This window comes from Mastigoproctus giganteus, chromosome 1 (assembly GCF_048544385.1).
Source record: "Mastigoproctus giganteus isolate SK-2022 chromosome 1, ASM4854438v1, whole genome shotgun sequence".
In the NCBI taxonomy this organism is placed as follows: Eukaryota; Metazoa; Arthropoda; class Arachnida; order Uropygi; family Thelyphonidae; genus Mastigoproctus; species Mastigoproctus giganteus.
This window is the reverse complement of record NC_143575.1, coordinates 27,760,090-27,786,883: the sequence shown is the minus strand read 5'-3', so window position 1 is coordinate 27,786,883 and position 26,794 is coordinate 27,760,090. Positions and strand designations below refer to the sequence as shown.

The 26,794-nt window shown below is 37.9% G+C and overlaps 1 protein-coding gene and 1 non-coding gene across 12 annotated transcripts in view; both read left to right on the top strand.

Annotated features, from left to right (window-relative positions):
* Window positions 1-26,794, top strand: part of LOC150090662 (MAGUK scaffold protein DLG1-like) — an 800,778-nt gene that overhangs the window by 240,813 nt on the left and 533,171 nt on the right. The window lies entirely within an intron of this gene.
* Window positions 3,329-3,447, top strand: LOC150090663 (U6atac minor spliceosomal RNA). The gene has a single exon (XR_016547752.1). It is a non-coding gene; the product is annotated as a U6atac minor spliceosomal RNA (small nuclear RNA).

Below are 26,794 nucleotides of genomic sequence, written 5' to 3'. Positions count from 1 at the left end.
TGCTTTTATAACTTTGTTTTGACAAAATACACGTCTTTGCTCTTCCGAACATTTAAATTAAGAAACTTTTGTTTTCCTGTGTATTGGTTTTTAATACTTAAATTAGTTGATATGCGAAATTTTTATACAATGAGAATGCACATTAACATTATGTTGTTAAATCATGTATGCCCACAAAGAATTGAAAATATGTGAAACAACCCATTAGTAAGAATTAAAAACTTTCGCCGCAGCTGTTTCAAAAGTTGTTTGTTTTTTGTTTGGTTTTTAGGAGCTTTAGCAACTGAGGCCATATTGCTCCAGGATATGCGGTGATCATTTCCTGACCGGGGTTCGAGCCCGCGTCCTCCATATTTGGTGGTGACGGGCTCGAACCCCGGTCTATTCAAGAAGCGTGTGCTACTCACTGCTGCTCCTTCCCACTTGGCTACGGAGGCGCCTTTAAAAAGTTGCGTGCAATCTACGTGTGCTTGGATGTGTGGAGTTGAGTTCAGTTGCTCGCTTCCGGACAAGACTTCGAAACTCGCACGAAACATTGCTTAATCATTGTTAAATTGCGGCATGCTGGCATATGCAGTACAAAAATAGTTAATTCCAACAGAACATGCATACAGGTCTACCTCTGGTGGTTTCCACAAACTGACTGAGCGTATATGTCCGAACCAGTACATGTCTGTGCATGTGTAAACAAGAAGTTGCACAGATTGTTGTTTCTTAAATTCCCGGACGGTCGATGACTACTTATAAGGTCTATCGGTTAAGTGTGTGTATTTTTCTTTTTTTAATACACAATTGACTGTACACTTCAGTTAGGTATACCAGATCCATATAGCTCAGAGTGCATCAAAACAAATGTGGCATAATTGTTGTACGTATCCTTTGTTAAAACAAAGTAAGGCATTTTTGTGACTGTGCTGGGAATTAGGAAAAATCCTTCGAGAAAACTTAGGAATATTGTAAACTAGCAGATTTAAATGAGGACGTAGGAATGCCCCCAAACATATACTTCAATAAACAATTTTATTTACTCGTACTTAAACGTAAATATTGAACCTAAACAGCGTATTGTCAGTTTTATATATTATTTTTTTTTTTTTGCGCTTAAAGTGATCTGCTACTGATTGGATAAGTTATTTTTTTCTTTATCAGTGGAGTAAGCACTCTATTTTAATTTAATAATGGAAAAGAGTACAATATGTTACAGCTAAAAAAACGTGTAGAATACAAAAGTAGTAACCATTACATGCACACTTAAGAGTACGTCTGATAATCGTACTTAGAGTGGGTAAGACTGCTAAATCTTAGACTACTCCGGTTAAACTCGGTGGTTTAGCGCAGAAACATTTCTTGAAAGCATTTCACTAGTGAAAGTAACAGAAAAGATCTTGAAATCAACTTTATGGCCTGCACCAAATATGGAATTTGAGTATCGAAGGCCGACGCCAAGTCTAGATTTCGAATAATAAAAGCAGTAGTTTCTCGAGTAATAAAATGAAAGGATTCTATGGCTTGGATGTGACCATCAATTGCTCTGTTGTGTTGCTACCTCTGAAATGTGATTTTATACGTCCTTCAGCTATCAACCACCATTTTATCGCTCTCGAGAACCTTTGACTTTTATCGGGGCCGCAATTCATCGTTTAGTTTCGAAAGTCGCTTCTTCCGGCTATGCTTAGCAAAGAAGAAAACCGTTTTCTTGTTTTTAATTGTTCTCTCGACGATGTATCGCTTCTTGACTGATTTAATATTTCTATGCGTGGCCATATTCATGATTTCATTGCAAAACATTCTGGAATATACGAAAATCTAATTAATTATAGTTCAGCCTACGCGCTACAGTTTTTATTTATTGATTTTATGTCAGAATTTATTCTTCTTATTCAGCTGTTTAGCCGTGTTCATCTGTCTTTTAGGGTTGTGATAAATCTAAATCTCACTTTTATGATATCTTACGGCAGCTTGCCTATAACGGACTGCTTGCGGGAAATTGCCTCTGTATACACTGTACCTCAAGACGTTGGAAAGCGATTTCATCAGGAATGTCTGTGCATCATTCACGTGATTTTTTTTTTTTTTTTTTTTTTTTTAAGGCATCGATTTATCACCCTACATGCCCTCTTTAAACTCTGCTGAAGCGCGGCTTTCTTGCCAATACTTTCATTACTCATGTGCAGGTTGGTCGGTAACCATTTGTGACTTTTCTGTGTGAAATTGGGCCAATAACGAACGAAACTTGCCTTCAGCTGAATCTCGAAAATCCTAGACCAATTACGGCATACTAATTATTCATGTTGCCAATGGGAGTATACGTATCTCACTGTTTAGGGAAGTGAGGGAAAAAATTTTCCCCCAGGGCGCTAAAGAAGTATATTAAGTACAGCTAACTTCATTTTGAGTCTCTTTGGATAGCTCAAACGAGGGAACTAAAGGGAAAAATTACTTAATATTCAAAATAATTATTTCTGGTTAGGCGACTTTTAAAATGAGTAAACTACCTCCCATAATGAAACTTTCAGCATGTTAAAGGATGGATACTAGTAGTAAGCTGCTCCTCTATATTTGTGGCTTCAAAATCAGTTTACTGTTCATTTTCTCATATTCTGAAAAAAGCTGTTGCTCATGCTAATGATTTGTTGCATTATTTGTCAGAAGACTTCCAGTTAAAGGTAGGAAAGATGGTTAACAATCTGTATACATGGCTATTTTGCTTCCAACTGACTTGGACCGTTTTCTCAAATGTTCTGAAAAATGACAACTGAACTTTAATGCTTCTAAATGTAAGGTTTGCACCTACAGAACAGAAATCCTGGAGTAAATGACATAAGAGTTACGAAATGTAGTGTCAATAAGTGGCTAAGAAGGCACGTGGTGTCCTTTCTATAATGCATAATGTATAGGACCTTTGTAAGTAGGGACTAGGATGTTATAATACGTTTGTATAAGACGAAAGCGAGACCGCATTTAGAAATTGTGTTCAGGTCTGGAGGCTGTACTAGGAGAAAGACGTAAAGCTTCTAGAAAGGATTCAAAGAAGGGCAGCTAGCTTGGTGAGGATTCTAATCGACATCCATATGAAGAATACGGCTTAGAAAGTTACAACCGAAATGCTTGGTAACTAGCTATCTTAGAGGGAACCTGGGAGAGATGTATAAGGTCCAGAAGGGAATCAGTAAAGTGAACAGGGGAGGTCTGTTTTCATGGGTAGAAGAGAGAACCTGAGGGCACAAGTACAAAATTTTGGAGAATAACAGAAGGCTGTCAGGATGGCCGAGTGGTTTAAAGTGCCAGACTCAACGGTAGTTCCTTCCACTGATTGTCGTTGTGTTTTGTGTTGTGTGATAGGAGAGAAGGTTTGCACACCCCTTGATAAGTACGGAGTGGCCTCTGGGCCTAATACATATAAGATTAAGGCAACGTCGCTTACTTCGCGGCGCTTAACCAATTTTTAACCCCTTGCCTGTGGCCATTATGGATAGGTTGCAACATAAACTGTATTGTTGTTGCAATAAAGATTCTCTTCTTCTTCATGAAGTTTATTTTTGGCAGCGTGTTGTAGATCAGGAGTGGCCAACTTAATTTGTGATGCGATCTACTTTTTTCCTTCAAAATGTGCCGCAATCTACCATCGCAAAAATTTCATTGCACAAGGTGCACAAATCGAGGGATAACTGTATATTTAAAATTCGTCGTGATCGACCGAAATTAAATCCGCGATCGACTCGCTGGCCACCCCTGTTGTAGATCATTGAAAGGAATTGCTTTCCACAGTGGTGGTCATGGGCAAAGAATTTTGCAAGGAAAAGCTAATCGTTATACCGCTCTCTGTCCCTTTTATTTTATTACCATTATTTATCGCCTCAGTACATGCAACATTATCTAGAGATACGATGATTGAAGTTGACAGACAAGGTTATGGTAATATGGTCATTCACTGTTTTTCATTTCTCTTGTTATTATAAATTTTGGTTGGACTACGTTATTTAACATTCAGTACTTGAACACTTGATCCACTAATGGTTTTGCCTGTGTGTCTTTTGTGTTAATGGAGCCAATAAAACGGTACCTGCAGTTAAATATCAGAAGGTAAGCAAATTTAATTGTACAGTGATTACACAGTTAAATCTCACATAGTCTAAAACACACTGAAGAAAGCGTAGGAATTTTATGTTGCTTGCAAATTAAGTGATTAGGACAAGAAATAGGCTCATAATACTGTATATGCTTCACTAATTGCACTTCATATCTCAGAGGCAGGTTAAAAAAATAAACGTAAAGTATCATTACCATTCACCGCTTCCGTGGTATGAAGGGAGCCGCCCAATCACATTAATGACTGCTGTTTTCTTATAACTCAAATTAAATCCTTTGGAACTGGAAGCTTGGAAATCCTTCAAGAAAGTTGTGAGCATTTTTGGGCAACAACAGCGCAAAACAACTATGAAATCTGGATTGCTAATTTATTACAAGCCTACCAAAATGTCGGTTGCAATATGTCTGTAAAAATACACTCCTATATTTCCATTTAGACTATTTTCTCAAATAGCCTTGGACACGTCAGTGACGAACATGGCGAATTCTTATCAAAGTATTTCTGTTATGGAGAAATGTTACCAAGGAAGGTGGAAGCCCACTGTGCTATTCCTGGATATGATCAGAGAGGCAATGATAAAAAAAAAGCAATTAAACAAACAAAAAATATATATTTATTTATGCATGCCGTTTATTATAATAATTGTTAAAATTTCAGTAAATGTAGTCTGCTTCTCTGAAATAAATTTTCTCTTTATACTCCGGGACAACCGCATACAATCAAAGGAGTTTCCACACGCACATAGAGAGAGAGAGAAAGAGAGAAGAACATCACCGCATTTAGTAGTCATATAACCAATGTCATTCAATCGCGCGTACGTCTGTATTCTTGTCCTTGACCACTGCGCCACGGCCGCTTGTGAACACCTAGGCAGTGTCTGACTAAATTTGGATTCATCTCATAAACCTCTGAGATATTCGACATTTCGTGAATTAAAAAAAAAAAAAAAAAAAATCAAAGGCTTAAAATCTGTTTAATTTTATTAAAGTTATTGTACAGCAAATTGCGTGTGTATACATAAAGGTGTCCCGTAACATGCGGGTCCCACTTCAGAGATGGATTTATGATCTAAAAACAATAAAAAAATATTTAAAAAAAAAGGGGGAAAAAAGTTCATGTCTGATTTCTCCTTGTTTCCGAGTTACAGCCAATTTTGTGTTTCAAACAATTCTGGTACCCCACAAACTGAGTTAGCATAGCTGGCTTCATTCAGCAGTTGTGCAAACAAGATCACTTAGTATTCTTTGGGTGGTTTCAGATAGTTCTCTTGACAAAAGCACTAAATTTGGAGCTTGTTATTAACATTTTTATACTGTGCTTTTGCTGTGATAGTGGAGACTTCAAATTGAGAGATGGCATACATGCATCTCATGTATAGATTTGCTAGATGCAATGCAGTCGAAGCAAGGTATCCAAAAAACTTCCCTAATTGTCATGTGCCAAATAAGAACACCTTTCAGAGAATACACGAACACTTGCGGAAGCTGGTTCGTTTAGAAAACGATTTGCAGATGGTGGTAGACACAGCACAAGAACTGTTGATTTGAAAAAATGGATCCTCAATCACATTGAAGAAAATGATGGTGACACCACCCGAAGGATAGCAACAGCAGAAAAGATGGGACATATGATTGTGCGGAGAATTATACAGGACCATATCATTTTCAGAGAGTAAACGGACTTACTGAAGTTGATTCCGCCTCCCCCCCCCCCCGAGAAGCTTTTTGTACTTCGTCTCTTCTGATACAAGCTAATGCGGCTATAAAGAAACGAACAATATTTTTTTAAATACAACAATTTTGATGTTTTATCCCGCTTCAGAGTAGTCTGCAGCCGCGCCTATGCAGCGCTCCATTCGCGAATTCCCGGATCTAGAGCAGCAGCAGAAGCCGTCGGAAGATGCCGCCTTTAATTGCTAGGTTGTGTTCTTCTGAATGTCTGCTAAACCATCAAATGTTTTCCTTTGAGCTGGATTTTAATTTTAAGGAATAGAAAAAGTTGGACGGCACCAGATCTGGCCAATAAGGCTGGTGACCCAATGTTGTGATCTTGTTTTGCGTTAAAAACTCTCTCACTGCGACAAAGGAATGACACGGTGCATTATCATGATGAAAAACCATTTGTCCGGCCATAAATTGGGCCGTCTCTTTCGAATTTTTTCACGAAGTCTTTCTAAAATCTGAATGTAGTGTGTGATTAACAGTCTGATTTGGCAGGACAAATTCATGATGAATAACATGACGAGAAAACGATAGGCATGTACTTGGTCTTCGATCGAGACATTCTTGCTTTCATTAAACGAGGAGAAGACGGAGTTTCCCACTGCATGCTTTGATGCTTGGTTCGTGGATCATACTTGAAAGACCCAGGATTTATCTCCTGTCATCACTGAATCCAAAAATATTTCGATTACTCATTTTTCCGCCGAAGGAAGGGATAAAACACTGATTCACTTAGAGGCACAATTCAATCAAAACTTAACCGATTGCAACGAAACAAAAACTGATCTGTATTGGGGAAAAAAAAAAAAAAGTCACAGCACGATATGAATGCTGTTAACATGCGTAGTAGTAAGGCGAGAACATACAGTGTGTGGCTAAAATCAAACGATTCTCGTTTCAATTTAACCACACATTGTATGCTCTCGCGATTAGCATTTCCTATCCTCTGTATTGTTTACGAATGATACCTGAATACTAGGGGTGGTGTGATCAATTTTCACAATGTTCATCGATGGGCTGAAGAAAATCCCCATGCCATTGTTCAATCAAGACACCAGCAACAATTCAGCATGAATATATGTATGGGCAGAAATAATTGGCAGTAATTTAAATGTGTCCGTTGTTCTGACTTGGAGATTAACATGAGGATCCTACGCCAGTTTTTTTTTAAAGAGATTATTTAAATGAGTTGCTTGAAGAAGTTACACTTAATATCATTCGTCGCATGTGGTTCATGCACGACTGTGCCCCGCCTCATTTTATCCATGTCGCTAGAAACTTTTGGATGAGCGATTCCATAATAAGTGGATAGGTCGTGCACGATCCATTCTTGTCTTGCACGCTCTTCGGACTTGAATTCACTCGATTTTTACTTGTGGACCATCTGAAGGGCATTGTTTATTCAATCGATAACATTGAAGCATATCAATTGTTAACTTTGAAATGCTCCGCCAACGTGTGGAACAAGGCAGCCATCAAATCCGACAGATACCTAGAACTTTTGAGCGGGTGAGGAGGTCTGCGATGATGCTTTTGCAGGCTTGTATTCAGGTGGTCATTTTTAGCATTTCCTGTAAACGTAAGAAGGTAGTTGCTGGTACACAAAAATAGCATCTGATTTCGTCTTGTGTCCGTAACTCGGAAAACGAGTCACGGACACAATATACATGTATATATATGTGTGTGCGTGTACACACACGCACGCAAATATTACGTGTCTCTTCAAAAGCAACTTACAGGCCATAAAAAAAGTAAAAATGTATAACAGTGAACGTCCCACTAGTTATATACTGTTGTAATAAACATTGCTCTTTATATGTGTGCTCATGAAAGTTTTCAAAATACGCCACTGACATGTTAATATAATACTATGTAACAATCCAAAAAGGTTCTGTTTATCTGCATTTCCTGGTGTATGGGAATTTCGGTTTGCTCATTACGAATATGATCCCTAGTTTTAGCATAGCCATAAGTGGTTTGCCCAGAAATGAAAGAAAAGCAAATATGCAATAATACTATATTGGATTTATTAACAATGTTTAGCTTCTCTACCGAATAAAGTATTAATAATTGCTACTAGTAAACAACAAGCTAAAAATAAATAAATCACAAGTTAAAGAAGTATAAATCCCCTTTTGATTAATCAAAAAAAAAATAAATAAATAACGATTGGTATTCACTACTCCCAAGCTTGCACTCATAACCGGAAGTGTATTATGTCTGCAGAAGTGTGTGCTCACGAACCAAAATGTATGTTGTGGGCTGAAAAAGCCGGAATAACCTACAGTGGGATAACCTGCATTCGCCGCCTGAAATTGGCTACGTCCTCGAATGAAGAAGACTTTAGGAATTCCTCCAGTTCTCGATGGAAATCGAACTCAGACCTCTCCAAACTAGTGGAAGACCTCGCTGTGAAATGCAAATGAGTTTGTTGTTATTATAAAAGTTGACATAACTGGCGTACCACCGAGTAAGATTTAGTGCTGTCTCGCATATGATTTTCTTTTGTATAAAGAATACAGAAATTATAAGTATAGTGCTAACATCTATCAGCACACCAAAATATTTGAGCCTTGCCTGACCCAAAATGTTGTCGACAACCTTTGACAGTTTATTTGAAAGTAACTACGTATTTTTATGTTAACAGGCTATCAAATGAGAGCATAAATATCAAAGTTTTTAACAGTTACCTTACAACCCTTCAATATCTAATTCATACCACATTTTCTCCAGCCTATTGTTGTCGATCTGGGCGATACGTCCTCGCAACTCTTGCAAAGTTACAGGTAAGGGGAGGCAAAAAAAAAAAAAAAAAACCCCCATAGATAAAAAATAAAAGGGAATGAGGTCTGGTGATCTCGGTAGCTAATGAAGTAAAGGTTTGTCATCATGGTAGCACCGCCAATCCAGCGACAGGGATAATTGTCATTCAGAAACTTGCACCTCCCTGTGGAAATGTGGCGGAGCCCCATCCTACTGCAAAATGAAGTTGTTTCTCTTGTGTCAGCTTCGGCAGCAACTATTCCATCAGTATAATTGAGGTAAGAAATGCCGTTCACAGTGTGTTTGGCGAAAAAGAATGGCCCATAAATCTTTTTCACGGACATTGTAGTTGGACTATCCCGTGCATGTTCCACAGTTTCGTGTGGATTTTCACTCTCCCAGATACGAATGTTGTGTCGATTCATTTTACCACTGAGATGGAACGTGGCTTAATCGGTAGCACTAATCTGTCCGTGAAATATTCAACAGTTTCACATAGTTCTCAGATGGTGCCATAGGTTTTAAGGTCTTGTAACAAATGAATTTTGTAAGGCAGCATGGAGAGCCGCCTTCTGAGGATACGCCAAACACTTTTCTATGGAATTCTATGCTCTCTACTGGCCTTGTTAATAGATTTGCTGGGTCTCCTGAGATACGTCTACCGCACACGTTCTACAGTTGCGTCGTTTGTGCTTGGACTAACTGGGCTTTTGCCCTTGCAGATGCATTCACGGTCCACAAACTGTTTGCCCTTGCAGATGCATTCACGGTTCCACTTAATTATGGAGCCTCGAGTTGGTGGATTTGAAACACTTGATTTTGTTTCTTGTTAACAGAAAACATAGAATGATTTCTCCACAAATGACACCATTTTGAATGCAGTGCTACCTGGCGCAGACATCTGCAATGTCTGCTCCATCTCTGTTGCGGCAAACACAATTGTGATATTTTCGTTTTGATTTGATAGCATTTTTGTCACAGAAACGTATGTAGTATGTTTGGCATAAACTGTCAGTTGTCGACGACGTTTTGACTAACCTCTATGTATATTCTATTTAACTTTTCTAATTCTATTCTATTCTATTCTATTTCTAATTCTTTAACTTTTTTAAATAGATTCTATTTAACTTTTGGGTTTGTGTTTGCAGTTTTGTTTGTTTTGTTATTTGGTTTTTAGGAGCATTAGCAGCTAAGGCCATATTGCTCCGGGGATATGCGGTGGTCATTCCCTGACCTTTCCGCATCCCCCGTATTTGGTGGTCACGGGCTCGAACCCCGGTCTAATCAAGAAGTGTGCTATGCACTGCTGCTCCTGCCCACCTGGTTACGGAGGCGCCTTGTGTTTGTAGTGTAGTTATATTTTGGCGGGAGGCATTTTCAGTATTAAGGCCTACCTGTGCTGCCTAGCAATTTGGTGTGCTAGCACCAAATTACAACATACATCTTTAGGCGAATCGGCAGTTACTGGTTCGCATAAAGATGTATGTTGTAATTTTAAAATAAAAGATAAAAGGTTAGAGGAAATGGAAAAATTTATGCTAAAGTGTTATAAAAAGGAATACAATAATGAATAAAGAGTTAGTGAAGGAGAAAGGAAAAATTAGGGAAAAAAACTTACTTTCAGCCACTTAGCCACCTCTCCCTACTCCCTCAGGGGCTTTGAGCGGATAGATAGCCATATTAAAAGAATTTCTCATGCATACCGGTTTCTGTAGTCTTCACTAATTCTTTATTCGTTATTGTATTCCTTTTATAACCATTTAGCATTAATTTTTCCATTTCCTCTAACCTTTTATATTAATTTTTTGCATATTTCTGTTTTAAAATTACATCGTAGATCTTTAGGCGAACCTGCAACTGATAGCACACTAAATTGCTAGGCAGTACAGTTAGCCTAACCCTTAATGCCTGAAATGCCTCCCACCAAAATATAACAAACAAAAACCAGAAAATTAAATAGAACCTTGCCCTAATTCCAGTAATGTGCATATAATGTTCAGTGATTACAGTAGCATTAACGCTATATATCTATAGCTACAATACGTATAACTGTAAATTTTATACCTTATAGCGCATAAAACATAAAATTAGCAATTAAGTACAGCAGACTCTCGATTAACCGGGATCGAATTAACCGGGACACTTCAGACTCCAAATAAAAAAAAATATATATAATAATCAACCATAAATCATAAAATTCAAGTAATAACTAGAATAGGTATAAACAGATATTTTGCAAGTCGTAAATAAGCGACAAGCGGCATTATAAGTCGTCATTGGGAGATTAGTGTCCTATTATCTTGCAATCCTGCTGCCTTCACGCCCACTGCTCAAAAAAAAAAAAAAAAAAAAAAAAAAAAAAAGAGAGAGAGAGAGAGAGAGAAGAAATGTTTAGTTTGTTTTAGCGCGTCGATTGTTGTGTTCCGTTGCAGCGCAAAAAGACATTTTGTTTCGTTATTTATGTCGGGGCTATCGGAATTTTTTTTATAGTAAAAAAAATTATTTTATTTTATTTTTTTTTGGTTTAGAAATCGCGAAAATGATGGACAAACGCAAAAGAGTAGTTTTCAGTTAAACAAAAACTTGAAATTATTCAAAAGTTCGAAAACGGTGCATCTGTTAAATCTCTAAGGAATCATTATAATAAGTATGTATCAAAATGGCCAAACATTAATCGCACGGAATCCAGATTTGTCAATAATAATATAGCAGCAATATGTTATTAGCCATCTCCGAGTTACGTAAAGCGCGACGAAGTAAGAAGTCCTGGAATGTATTCTTACGTATGTTGGGGACGTTTGTATTTTTGGGTTAACCGGGAAATCGATTATCCGGGATTTGTTTTTTACCATCTGTCCCGGAAAATCGAGAGTCTGCTGTGTATATATATATATATATATATATATATATATATATAATATCAATTTTTGTTGATTGGACGCATACACCGATGAGCCAAAACATAATGACCAGCGAGTCGCTATGCAAATCGAAGCAACTGCAAGTGAACTATGGCTCCTGCGGGGGTCTGGTCATTATAATGGCCAGACGACTGGGTCAGAGCATAGCCTAAACGGCACTGCTGTGGTGTGCTCACGGTCAGCCGTGGTTAGTACCTACCGAAAGTGGTCCCACGAGGGGGAACCCACGAACCGCCGCCAAGGTGTTGGACGACCACGGCTTATCGATGCTCGAGGTGATTAACACCAACGTTCCAATTACCGGCGAGTTGCGCCGGTAATTGGAATGCTGGTGACGGGAGTAAAGTGTCACAACACACACACACACACACACACACACACACAGTACATAGAACCCTGCTGAGGCTGACCGGCCCAGCCGGGTGGGTAAAATGCCTGCCTGGCAATCTAAAGGTCGCGGGTTCGAATTCGTCCTCGGGCTTGGATCAGAGTAGTGCAAAAACCTTGGGAGGTGCATTATGGCCACAGAAGCCGATGCGCCAACAACTAACAAAAAAAAAAAAAAAAAACCCTGCTGAAAATGGGGCTGCGTAGCTGCAGGCCGCTCCGAGTACCCACATACCCACGGTTCACCGGCGACAGCGCCTACAGTGGGCACGCGAGCATCGAAACTGGACTTTGACTGATTGGAAGAAGGTCGTATGGTCCGATGAATCTCATTTCCTGTTGCACCATGCAGACGGCCTGGTACGTGTGCGTCGTTTACTTGGGGAAGTGATGGCACCTGGATGCACCGTGGGACAAAAACAAGCTGGTGACTGCGGTGTCAAGCTTCGGTGATGTTCTGCTGGGATACCCTGGGTCCAGTCATCCATGTGCCGGGAACTCTTACGTCTACCCCCTGCATAAACATCATTGCTGACCAGGTACAACCTTTCATGGCAACGGTCTTCCCCTCTGGCGGTGTCGTCTTTCAGCAGGATAATGCGCCATGCCACACCTCTCGGATTGTTCGAGACTCGTAGCGGAACATTAGGAAGACTTCCAGGTTGTCCTGGCCTCCAAATTCTCCAGACATCAATCCCATCGAGCATCTGTGGTTTGTGTTGGAACAGCAACTCCGATCTTCGGCCTCTCAACCACGGACCATACCGGAGTTAAAGGTTCTGCTGGTTACGTGTTGGTACCAGATACCACAAGACACATTAGAAATCTTAAAATGTCCATGCCTCGCCGGGTAGGAGCTGATTTAGCTGCACGTGGAGGACCAACATCATAGTAGGTAGGTGGTCATAATGTTTTGGCTCATCGGTGTATGTGCGTTATGAATTTACTCTCTACGATTTTTTTTCTGAATATTAGGTGTTGTATTCCTTGTATAAGTATATATTTAGCACTCTTAAAATTCACTTTTTTTTCCCCTTTTCCTTTTTTTTTTTTTTTATATGATGGGCCTTACAAGGCACAATTGGGAGAGTTTCTCTGCAACTTTTATTTAGATTCTCTATGGAACATTCCTTTTGACTTTCGTCGATTAGTTATTCCCGATCGATGTACCAACTAGAACGCTTACCGTCAGCTAAACGAACTTTGGCATACGTTAATTTCTTATTCTTCTTTTGGTAACGTGTGCTTGAGCACTCGCTTGTTTCTTACCTTTAATCGTTAAAACTTTATTCTAAGTCAAGGGTCAGGATATTTCTGTCGCATACCGATTTTATCAATATTTCTTATGTATAAACATTCTCTGTGTACCGTGTAAAAAAAATAATTATCTTAAAGCATTATTTTTTGATTGCTTGGTATCTGACATGTAGTAATCATACTTTTGCTTCAATTGCATAATTTCAAAAATGTTATTACCAGTGTTAATGAGAAAATATCGTTGACACTCCGTGTATTCGGTTGCTTTCTTGGCATTTTTATAGCTACTCCTCTTAATACTTTTGAAAATATGGTGTGTACAACTTCTTGTAGTTAACCCTCTAGTGATTCGTATTTGATTAAAGTAATGGTGGTTTGATGTACGTTTACAAACTGAAAGTGTTCATATTTAGACTGTACTGTGCAAAAAAAGAAACCTCAAAGACCGATGCATTATTATTATTCATTCAGTTTTTTAGGCAATTAAAGTCTCATCCTGGAACAGTAGGACGTTTATTGGTTAAAGAAATTATTACGGTACTCTTTTTTTTTTTTTTTGCCATTTTGGCATACCTGTTGAATCAGTTTCAACAAAATACACATGAGAGAAACAAATATCTATGCCAATGTATATAGTAAATGATCGGTGATTTTGGAAAAAACCTTGAGTACATAAATTCACTACATGAATAATTGGTCGTTGTGCTGTCATTATTCTGGTGGTAAATGCCCCACGCTACTTTTTTTTTTATATTAATTCTTGTCAAGAAACTCATGTGGTATTGCATCTGTTTTTCGAAATTCCTTTATTGAACAGACTAGTTAGCTTTGCACTGTTTAGCATTTTTTTTTCTCCAAACCTTAAACTGCTTTGTACTTTAATAGCTTTTACGTTAAAAGTACTGTAACGGGTTTGCACTTCTTTGTTAAAATGGAAGCGTAATAAAAAATTAAAAAAAAAAAGACTTTTTAGGCAGGCTCATTGACATGCCAGCCCTCTGGCGATTTTAATGCGGTTGTTAGCTTTCATTTTCTTTCGCAATTATATTTGCTCATACTAGAACTACTGTGTAGTGAATTCATTATCTTTTTTTTTTCTGTCTAGTGAGATTGCATTCATTACGTTACGCTAATTGCTTCTTTTCTCAGTTTTTTTTTCCTTGTTTTACATTTTTATGCATAAACTGTTTAATTCCCCAATTAGTTTCTTGTATTGACGTGTGTGATCTCATTTCTCGATCTCTACTTTTAATAATCGCATAGATCTTATAATGAGCTGCAACAAGTATGTCTTTAGAACGAGCAGGTTCACGGTTCCATCAATAAAATGATTTTAGTTTGTTAGGATTTTGGTATTTGTGCACATATTCCTGCCTCTAGCGACAGTTTTGTTTAATTTGTCTTTATCTTTAAATGAAATGCTTTCAGCTTTGCTGTAGAGCAGGGGTGGGCAACAGCCGACCCGCGGGCCACATCCGGCCCGCGACGACGTTGAATCCGGCCCCCTCGGTAAATGCATAAATATAGAAAATCCATACCTGACTACACTCGCCGTAAACGTTCGGCTTAATTCGGTTCAATCGGGAATCGCGGGCAGTACAACAGTAACCAAGTGATTCTACGCAGCGTCAAAGAGTTATTTTCTAATTATTATTGTAGCATCGATCGAACGAAGTTCCTTTGGGTTTGACTTATTGAAAAAAAATAATATTGGTGCGAGATATTTTATGTTTTATGCCTTTTCTAATTATTACAATTTTTAATTTAATATAATTTATAGCCCATAAAATGATCCAATTAAAAAAAAAAAAAAAGCAAAATTGATGCCGAATGCCGCATTTTCAATGATAATTGGACATTCAGATATATTTTTTAAAAATACATTAATAATTTGGTAATTCAAGTAATATAACATTTTTTTTAGGTTCTGATTTTTTTTATTAAATCGTTCAATCTATTCCGGCCCGCATCATGATACGAAAATTTCATTCGGCCCGCTGACGAAAAAAGTTGCCCACCCCTGCTCTAGAGTGATTGTTAATTCGTTTAAATGTTGGCTGTTTCAATTTTGAAACTCATCTTATTTACAGGCTGATCACTAATTAACCTTTGACGGATCATTTCATTATTTTTCTTTCCGAAGTTTATATTCAGTGTAGGGTATGACGTTCACGTCATTCCCTCTCGTTTTTGATGTCTCTTTCTTTACATTTCAACGGTATAATATTCTGTACTGTTTATTCTGTCATCACTTGTTATAGAAACTTCCTCTTCCTTTTCGTTCTCATCATCATGGTCCTTGATATGGCCCATCTTTTTCCAACCCCACTCAATCCTTTCCATCACAATTGTTTTTTCTCCATGTTTTCTCAAAGTTCTTTTCCATTAATATACTTGTGATATCGGTAGTTCTTCATCCAACATAAACATAATAAATATTTAACCACATTCGCACTGCTTCCTATCCTCTTGCTCATGACTCCATAAAACCATTGCTTCTTTTCATGTCACACAGCACAATCCGTTTTGTCTACATCCAGCTTTGCTCCTTAGGCTTCTTTTCTTAGCTTTATTGACAGTTTTCACATTTCTTGTAATCTTTGTCTAAAACTAATGGAATATGTATACATATATACTTTTTGTTACTGAGCACATCACAGTTATCGATGGTCAGGAAAAATCACTCGGTGATGAATCTCACTACTGTATAAGGAATAACATTGTTTATTCTTATGTATAGTTTCTATCGTATTTTCACACATCCTTGTTAATTCCTACTCCCTCCGCCTAGGATTGGCTAACTGCTCCCCGATTGAGTAAACCTGTGAGGGATGCTATGGGTAAGCACTTTTTTATTTACATTGGCAGTTTCGTAGATGAATTTTCTGTTTATACTCCGGGACGATCACACGGTCAGAGGAGTTCAAAAGGTAGAGAGAATACAAGAAACAGCACTGTGTTCAGCAGTCATGGGCTTGAACCCGGGTCACTCAAGGCACGTGTATTTATGCACCCGCGCACTTGACCACTCGGCTACGGCGATGCACCTGATAATTTTGCTTTCTATTTTCAGTCTTTTCCATGCACCTTCACTTCAGCTGTTTTTTAAAGTGCAGGCAACCCCCGTATAACACGATATTTCTACAATACGGTTTCTCTTTAACACGATTGATAAATTGCGGCAATCCTCGCACAACACCTTACTTATATAGCACGGTTAGAGAATTGCATCAAGCCTTGCATAAATCACGGTATTTTTGAGCTTTTTGTGCGGGGAACCCTGCTATGTTGGATGTAATTTTTCAAAATTTCCATTCTTTTTTGTGAATCCCCACTGTTGACTCGCTAGTCATTATTGAAAAAATAAATAAAAATTAAAAGGGAAATCCCCGTGTTAGGTTCTTTGCTATTGAACTTGTGCTTGTTTTAGACCATAAAAATATTTGTGGCTTCGAAGCGTGCAGTTCATGACTTTTAAGGTTTTTGTAAGGTTATTTTAATTTTTATTTGATCGTTTATAAAATTTTCCGGGTATGTATTACTAAACTTGGTTCTTAAGAACCGTATTGTAATAATTTCTTTGTTGTGAATTAAATTCCAGCCCTAAATTATGTCTAAGGAAAGTGAAAAGCACCGCTTAAAAGAAACTTTATTTCTCTAGAATCAAAGATACAAATTTTGGAACGTCTTAAAAAAGGGAGAAGGTATCATACGTTGCAGAAAGTTTAAATTTAAGTGAAGCAACAATCCGAACCATAAAGAAAAACGAACAGAAAATTAGAACTGCTGTTGCTGTAGGATCTTTCCGCAAATATGACAGCTCGTGCCCGAAATGCAAAAAGCACTCACTATTTGGATTGACGGATTTGGATATATTACTATTTTTAATAAAAATTAAGTAGTAGTAGTAGTAGTGGCATGTGATGCAAGAAAGCAAATGTATGAGCTTATGCAGCATCAGCCAAAAAAAAAAAAAAAAATCACACCATTCCTTCCAAATGCCTGTCCAGTTCCTCCTTAAATTTATTCAACCTATCAACTTCCACAACGACAGATGGAAGTTTGTTCCAGCAATTAACCACCCGCTGGCTAAAGGCAAATTTCCCCACATCCAATCTACATCTGTCTTTTCTTAATTTGAATTTATGCCCCCTTAGGTTCGTAATCTGAACAAGTGAAAGGATCCCATCAGAATTCAGCGTGCTGAACCCATTCAAGGCCTTATACACCTCAATCAGATCACCGCGCAGGTGCCTAGTCTCCAGCCACTGCAATTTGCAGAACTTAAGCCTCTCTTGATAAGAGGATCCCTTCATTCCCCTCACTAATCTTGTTGCCCTTCTCTGTACACGCTCAAGTAAATCTACATCCTTTCTAAAATGAAGCCTCCAGACCTGTACGCAGTACTCAAGGCGTGGCCTGACCATTGCCTTATACAGAGGGATAATCACCTCCTTTTCCCTGCTAGCAAAATTCCTATATATCATTGACAAAACCCCATGACCTGCCCTGGCAGCCTGTCTGCATTGCTCAGAAAACTTCATATCTGCCTGCACAATGACACCCAGGTCTTTTTCATTTTCTACCACCTTAAGTGTAGTACCACACAGTTGGTACGTTTCTCTGGGGTTACTTCTACCCATATGCAGTACTTTGCATTTGTCAAGGTTAAACTTCAGTTGCCACTTCTTAGCCCATCTGCCCAAATTATCTAGATCCTGTTGCAGCAGCACACTGCCATTACTGTCATTAACAACCCTGCCAACCTTTGTATCATCTGCAAACTTCGACACTAAGCCTGATATTCCTTCATCAATATCATTGATAAATATACAAAACAACAGTGGACCCAACACCGAACCCTGTGGGACTCCACTAATAACATTAGTCCAAGAAGAGCAGCACCCATTGATTACTACCCTCTGTCTTCTCCCACTTAACCATCCTTTTATCCATTGTAGCAACTTACCCTTAATACCATTCTGCTCCAATTTGTACAATAGTCTTCCATGCGCAACAGTGTCAAAAGCTTTCCTGAAATCCAAATATATGATATCAAAATTATTTTTTGCATCCAGTTCCTTTGTAACCACATCATAATATCCTATCAAATTTGTCAGACAAGACTTTCCCTTAACAAACCCATGCTGTGTCTGAATTATTGCTGCAGTCTTGTCTAGATGATCCTGCAATGCATCTTTAACCAGCGACTCCATTATTTTACCCGGAACAGAAGTTAAACTAACTGGTCTGTAATTACCCGTGTCACCCTTCGATCCCCCTTTGTGAATTGGGGATACATTTGCACATCTCCAGTCCGTGGGAACCTCCCCTGAGTCCAAGTTTCCGATAGTTATAAAAAAAAAAAAAAAAAAAAAGGGTGTATTTTTGTTAGTTTTTGTAACGTAACCCCCCCCCCCACTTTGTACTGATTCTTAGTCCCGTATAACATGGTTTCGCTCTACACGAGATTTTATAGGAAACTAACTACCGTGTTATACGAGGGTTACCTGTATTTCTCACACTGCGTTTTCACTATGAAATTCCAGTTTTATTTACTTCCTTAAGTACTATACTGCTGCTTATTTAGTTTCGTATAACAAAGTGTGCGTGTCTGTGATATTAATTACATTAAATTCATTAATGATATCAGCCTAGTTATTTGGAATAATATTATTGACTCGTGGAATTTTGTCAATATGTTACATACATTTCAGCCCCCCCACCCCCGAATTCAATGATTTATTTGCAATTTTTTAAATGGAGTGCTTTTGAACTGTTGAATTAGTTATGGAATTATATAAAAAAAGCAGCAATTTTAAAATTAATTTTGTTCGTAAGAAAACTGCTTATTTTACCCTCGTTATCGAGCGAGCATCTTCACCAAGCCTTTATTCCCTTTACCGATCAATAGCCTTCCTAAGGTCATTTGTAGCTGTTCGCATTCTCCTTAGATAGACGTCCTCTAAACAAGGGTATAAGAAACGTGTAAGTCATACAATCTGAGAAGCTATGTCCGTTGAAAGTCGCCCATGATAACAGTGTCTGCCGATCTGTCTGTCTAAAGTATTGTCAACAGCGTTATTAATTTCTCTTTTGTATATCCTTTTTCTCTGAAGCCTTAATGTACAGAAACTTTTTAAGTATCTATTAACGAAGTTATATGTCAGTTTTTTCTCTCATATCACTTCATGTGGTTTAAAATATTTTGGACATCGCGTGGATAATTTCTTATTGCTGCATTTGAGAAGCAGTACACTATTACCAATTTTAATTTCTCTGAGGAATTTTTATCGGGAAAATGGTCTCGATAGTATAAACAGAAAATTTAATTTAATTTCGGAATCTGAAATTGTCGTCCCTGACTTTAGAGTTTTCGCTAAAAACAGGGAACGTAGGGGAAGGCAATAGTTTCAAGTAGATATAGCATTAAACCACCATTAACATTATAGATAAATAATATCAATGTCATTATAGCTTGCTACGGAGCCAAGCCCTCATGGCTAGCATAGTGGGTATGATTTTTGATCTTTCACGTGATGTTGTAAAGGATTGGATTCTAATTGGGATGGGATGAACTTTTTAGTCACACCATGTTGTTGGCCGATCTCGGGCGATAATTGCAGAGCTTTTCGAATCCCATCAATGACGTGAGGAATTTTTCTGGCCTTTTTTTTTTTCACGACGTTGCCGAATTAGCGGTCTCTGATCGGCGTTGCAAGGTTTTTTCTTTCAGATTCTCAGGTTTATTTCCAGGAAACAGCAGACTGACCGTAGGATACACGAAATTACAGCCACGGCTAACTGATCACCTCCTCTGAACTTCATTCATTGTTAGCACAATGTACTATCCAATCGGAATAGCGTGTAGCAAGACTTTCACGCCATAAAAACCGATTTCCACTGCCCAGTGGACAAGTTGCGACGTTTTTTTATACCATGCAAGACGAGACAGCTATTCGCGGTTAGTGATGTTTGCTTTATGCTCCGCCGCCGCACTTTCGTCAAAACCGGGGCTTTAATACTCTATACGTAGTGTGTTCCTATAAATCTGAACACTATGTTGAGGCCTTGAACTCTTGATTGTTTGCAAGGACATCTAACGAAATTGTTATCCTGTTTTTGGAAGTACCCTCTAGTCATGTGGGGTGAGTTTTGTTCGTTTACGATGGTGGTACCGTTGTCTTTATTTCATGATGACATGACCGGCAATTTTTGGGTGATGTTGGCTAGCAGCAATGTTATATCTTTCTAACGATAACGCTTCTCTTGAAATCAGTAAGCTCGGCTCTGCGCCACATGACACGAGCAACTAACTTGTGTGGTTCATACGCCTTCCTTATTTACCGGTCACAGTTGCTTGTTTGTCTGGGCTGGTTCAATGAACTATGAAACCATGGATATCCAGAAACTTTTTGCAGTGTAGATCTGTTGGACATGTATGTATGCGTACCCGGTCTATGGTGGCTTTCAGAAATAATCTATCTCCACCTAGTATGACTGTGTTGATATACAGAATTCTGTAAAATGGGCCTGACTTGTGAATTAGTGTGTGTTTCTAATGTGTTAGTCACAGTTAGTGAATGTACTGTAGTTGTTTCTGTGAGGCCTCTTTGCAACCAGGGAGCAGCCATCACCTGGACAATTGCTGCCCGGTGCCCGTCCAGCGGCACGAGGAGCCGAGCCTGTGTCCAGTCTCAATTAGCATCCACTGGAGGTAGTGACACCAGTGGATGCTTGCCCCCTTATGCACAGATTGCCTAGATCTGTGCAAAAAAAAAAAAAAAAAAACCTTAATGTAATTGTAAACTGACTATGCCTTCCAAATGGCATGCTATCATTCCCACAAGATGTAGTGCAATACTTGTGGAGAAAAAAAAATAATAAATAAAATATAATAATAAAAAAAAAAGTGAGAGAGTCCAGTTCATTTCCACAAAAACGTCTACCACATATTCTAATTAGGAAAATCTGTTGTCTCTTTTATTATCCATCAAGCCTGTGATATGTATAATCTAACTTGTTAAGATTGCTGCCTAAGTAAGTTCACAATTGTTCTCCTTTTCGAAAAAAAGACTGGCCTCAAAATTCTGCAAGGAGTTGAAATTTCCCCTAAAATCCAAAAGGACTTATACGTTATTCTCATTCAAATGTGGTACATTATACAAGGCACGGGGCTTAATAAATGGGACAGTATAAAAGAATATGCAACCAGTTCTCCGGTTCCTGACAAATACAAAAAGGGTCAGTTTCTAAATTTAGTTGACAAAGATTTCTTTGAATGAGCCATGTCCAGTAAGAATAAATGTCCAGTCATTCTAGGGAAAAACCAAGCATTATTTTATTCATATTGAAATTTACGTCCTTAATAAAAAGACGAGTGACTCTGCTTACTTCACTTACGTTCCACTTACTCTGCCATGCTGATATGAATTTGTTCCAGATGTTTAGTTCAGACCTGTTGGACAAGTCATGGCGCGTTATAAGAGATGTTGGAAGCGTCCCCATTCTGTGCCGAGCACTCTAACCGACAACTGTTTTCGATAACGCGCAGAAAAATTTCCTAGGGAATGTCCACAGTTAATTTGTTGATTTTCTTGAGATCACCAATTCAATTTTCAATTCAGTTTTTTTTATTTACATATATATAAATATATACAAATATATATATATATATGCATGCAACTGTTTAGTGTAGTGGCGGCACCTGGAACAGAGTTCAACTCCGCCAGTTAACATCGTATTGTTTACAGAATGCTGTAGTTTGGCCAAATGTAGATCACATGTGGTTTGTATGTGCCACCTTAACCAGGAGCAGCAAAGCAGTATCCATCCTCAGCACGAGGAGGTGGGCCTATATTAACTTAATTGCTCAAAAAGGGGCAGATACCGCACCCACCGAAGGCAGTGCTAAATCGGTGGGTGCCAGTAGATTTCTCTAGTTGCCCATACTAGAGAAAAAAAAAAAAGAAAGAAAGAAAGAAATAAGTCACTGAAGACTTCTTGAATATTACTAAGTATTACTTCGTATTACTAAGGATAATCCTGAAAGCAAGATGTAAGAAGAAAGCATCCATTCACAATGATGCGTTGTTGGAATTAGTCGTGGAAGTTTTCAGTAACTGCCTTATTCTGTTGAAAAAGTCAACAGAAAACTGTTGAAATTGGAGACAGTTTCAGTTAAAACTTTTACATTGTCAGGCGAGAACTGCCGAACATTTTCCATTAGGGAATTTCTAAAGCCACAATAATAAGGGCAGTGAAAGACAACGTGCGCTCAGTCTTCTCGCTGCTGTTCATTATTTTCTAAACCGAACTGAACAAGTTTCGATTTGATGGAACTGTGCCCAGTGATGAGAAAAGACTTGTAGATATTAGGAGAGAACCAAGATGAAATTTACCGATCAGAAGCAAACAGTACATTATTGATGAACTTGAATGTGATTATACCCTTGATTGACGCGGTCCAGCGGTCTTGCCAGGTGTTATTCCGACCAGATACGTATCCTTTCCTGCTTAAAATCATTTGAAGAATTTGCAGTAATACCAGTAAATTCCATCGGTAATGCGTGCTTGAGATGATAATAGAACGATCTGAATATAAGGTGGAGATCTAACGGCAATGTCCCGCCTATTACTTGTAGGGTATCCGTAGTAACTGTCTTGCAGGAACGTAGCATAAAAAGCAACATTGAGCGCTGAAGAGAATACAGTTTAAGTCGAAACCACAGTTTTAACACGCTCAAACCACACAGGAGAACCATAAGTGGCAATTGGAAGAAACACAGCTTTGTAGTAGAGCAAGAGCTTCTTCCTGCCAAGACCCCAGTCTATGGCCATAGTGAGAATCTCTAAATAAAGATTCTCACTATGGCCATAGTAAATTTATTCACCGTTTCAAGAAGATTGTTGATGTGTAGGGTGAAGTCTAGTCGGTTGTCTAGAACGACACCAAGATATTTAAAATTCCGGTTAAGGCATTTGCTTGCCATCAATCTTAATACTAGGAGGGTCGTTCGGATTAAACTGATAGTTAAATGATACCATCTTGGTTTTTCCCTGAGATATTGTAAGCTTGTTTTGTTTAGTCCCAGAAGGACTGTAGGCGCCCTGGTTTCAAGCTGAGTTTTGGAACATCCAGAAACAACAAGAACCAAAGTGCCTGCATAGGCAATTGAGTGGGTGAACTCAATTTTCCTAATAAGCCATCTATTTAAAACAATGCTCTAAAACAGATGTGCCAGGTCAGATCCTTGAGGGCATCCATGCAAGAGGACCTACTAATTGTCAGATTTTTAGATGATACTTGGATAAACCTGTCTCTGAAGTAATTCCGGAGACCTGATAAAGCTGCGTCGAACACTTAACAGCGCCGAGTTTCGAATACGCTTTCCCACCACATGGAATCGAACGCACCTTCGAAATCAATGAAGAGAGCTAAATGTTAATTCGAGTCCAAGTGTTCTTAACATGTTTCTTTAGTTTTAATAAAGCGCCCTCACAACATTTTCCCTTAATAAACCCGAATTGGCGAGTCGAAAATGATTCCTGATTATGAAATAATTCTGTAATTTTATGGTGAAGCATTCGCTCAAATAGCTTATCTAAATTTGGAAGAAGGGAAATAGGGCGGAAAGATTTTGGATGTGCACCTAGCTTACTCGGCTTTTTGACGAGCTTCACTAGGGCATTTCCACAAACACGGGAAGACACCATTTAGCAGACATTTATTAAACAAATTTAAAAGAACATTAGGGAACAGTTTACCAGACTTCTTTATTACAACATTTTCGATCAAATCCAGTCCAGGACACTTAGATAAGCTGAGTTTTTTCAATGCTGCTTGCAACTCAGGTAATGTAAAAAGGTCTGTTTCCAGGCTGGTAGAATATTCAGAATTAATTTTGCTAACGGATGATTGAAAGTGGTATAAGAGGAACAGTCGTCGACAGGAAACGAACCGTCAAGAATACCATTAACAGTGTCAATGCCTTTAGATCATTAGTTGTATGCATGTTATTCACAAATCCGCCATTTAAGATATCTGCCTAGAAAAAAAAAAAGTAGAGTCCGTTAGAAATCACACGATCTCTACGGATTTTGTCTACTGCCGCTGCGGATGTGTGTGCGGTTGCGCTATTTTATTGAAAATACACTTGCCAACCTTCTATGTCGTCAGTATATATGAGCCTCTCAAACATTTACAGATATCTTTGGGTGTTAACTTTACGTAAATAATAAAGGCCAATAATCCGGGGAGGCGCACCATACACCGATTTTCATGGTGAGGCAACCAACAGTCTCACAGAATATGGTGGACTTGGTAACTCGTGTGCCTTGAGATTTGTCTATATTGCTAACTTCTGCAAAGCAGTGGAGTTTTAATCGCTCCAAAGTAACCGTCTCTGTCGGTATGGCTTCTCATAAAGTGATTGGAGTTACTGGATAAGTGATTTCGCATGCGCACGATGTGCGCTGCCGTCTCTTGTTACGCTTTCGATCTACAAGGCAGTCAAATTGTATATTCGGAGATATATATACAGTTGTTTTGGTTCGGCGACAACGCACTTTATCATGCAGCACTTTGATTATTCACCAAATATGAACGTTAATTCGAACTTTTGAATTGTATTGGCTTACTAAAATAATACAAATATAAACACTATTTTGATTTTATTTTTATTGCAGATAGTGCTTCAGAGAACATTTTGGTCTCTGAAAGCTGTTCAGGTCACTCCTTGCTTGTAATGAATTAAAATGCTCTTATTAGTTTTATTGATTCTTAAACGTGCAGTTAATACTTGACTTCTGTGACTCTCAGGCATATGCATCCAAAGTAAATATCGTATACGAAAAGAGCAGACTTTCTTTTATCACTAAACAAAATGCTTCGTTTCTGATCAGGATGTGTCATCTGTTAGTCACAGCCTGTAAAGTGGTTCTTAAGGAAACTTTCCTTGTCCTTAAGGGTCTCTGGATAATTACAGCAGCAATTAATGGGCCACTTAAGAGATATCGATAATTTAATGGTATGATAATCTCCACCAGGAAAGTTTTTAATCTCATGTCATGTTTTGTTCTGTAAGCGCTTGGCGCCGTAGCCTGGATGCGATCCAAGATGCCAGTCTGTTCTTTGTTTCTTTAGTGTTTTTATTTCAAGGTAAAAGAACAAAAGAATTGCCAACATCCTTTTCGACACTGCATGCATGCATACATACGTACGTACTGGACTTCTTAAGTGCGAGAGTATGTCAATGGCAATAATAATCTTTCTGCAGTTTCATCCAAGCTTAGTTTCTTTAGTCATGTTTGGATATCACATCAGCTCGACTGTCAAAGAATGACTGCAGAATTTATATACTGTGCTATATTTGGTACTGCTTTGCCTTTCTTTTGATATTCAAACCTATGATAGAATTTATTAAAAGTACAACAAATACTAAGGTATATGTTGTCACTCTCTGTTTTATACTGCATTTTACGGAATCCAAAATACTAGTTAGTTAAAAGTTCTGCACAATAATTTTTTAAATAAATGAATTTAATTCAGTTAGCGAGTAATAATTTTCATTCTTTAAAGTGTCCCTCTCCACATATTTTTATGTTTCTAGGTAATGCTGCGACTGTAGTCCCGTAATGGTGCGCTGGAAGTTCAATTTTCAATCCGTATTCATCAGCTCATATTTAGTTTTCAGTCTATTCCAGTGGCTCTAATTATAAGTAGGGACATACATAATAATAATAATAAAATGTTAACAATAAATTTACACTTTACAGTTAGTTATTTATTTTTCTTGGAATTTTTCTCTTTTGTTCTTTGTAGAAGTCCATACTTTGTAGACATCATATACATTTATTGTTGCACCATTAGCCAAATGAAATTTGATTCTCATAAGATCATTTAAACGATCTTCATATATTCTATTTCGATTTTTTGTTTTAATTGAATTCACAGTGCTAAATCCTCGCTCGCAGTCTGCACTTGATGCTTGAATTGTTCCCACAATATCATAGATAATGGATATGTTACAAAACTCTAAATTTAAAGTGTCGCTGAAAGTTTTAAATGTTACAGTTTTAGTGTTTTCGGAATTATAAATTTTAATTGCGAATATTCTTCTGATATTTTGGGAATAACATCACTTTCGTTATTTGTAATAAATCGTGAATATTTTTTTGCAAGGCGTATTACATTAAGTTTCCCAAAGTCAAAATTATTGCTTTCATTTGTGATAGCATTAATATCAAATACTTTCCAATCGTTTAATTTGTCATCAGGAAATCTGTTATCTAAGTGATCACATACGTTTGATAAAGCGAATTATAGCTGCAGTGTGAACATCACTTTGAATTTTTGATAATACTTTTTTCACATTTTCACTCCATAAAATCTTTTTTCCAAGATATATTGGCTTCTTAATTTGTTTTTTTAGCTTTAACATATTGATATGCATCTAGTAATGTTTAAACAACTTTTTGTAGATTTTTGCAAAACGATGCAAGCTCTCCTAATACATCATTGAGCGTGAGCGCAATTGATGCCACATGATATTGTGAATTTGTCAAAATTTGTAAACAGTATTTACTAATAGGCTCATTGCAATATTCGATTAATATTTCATAATTTTTTACTAAAGCATAAACTGCAAAATGTC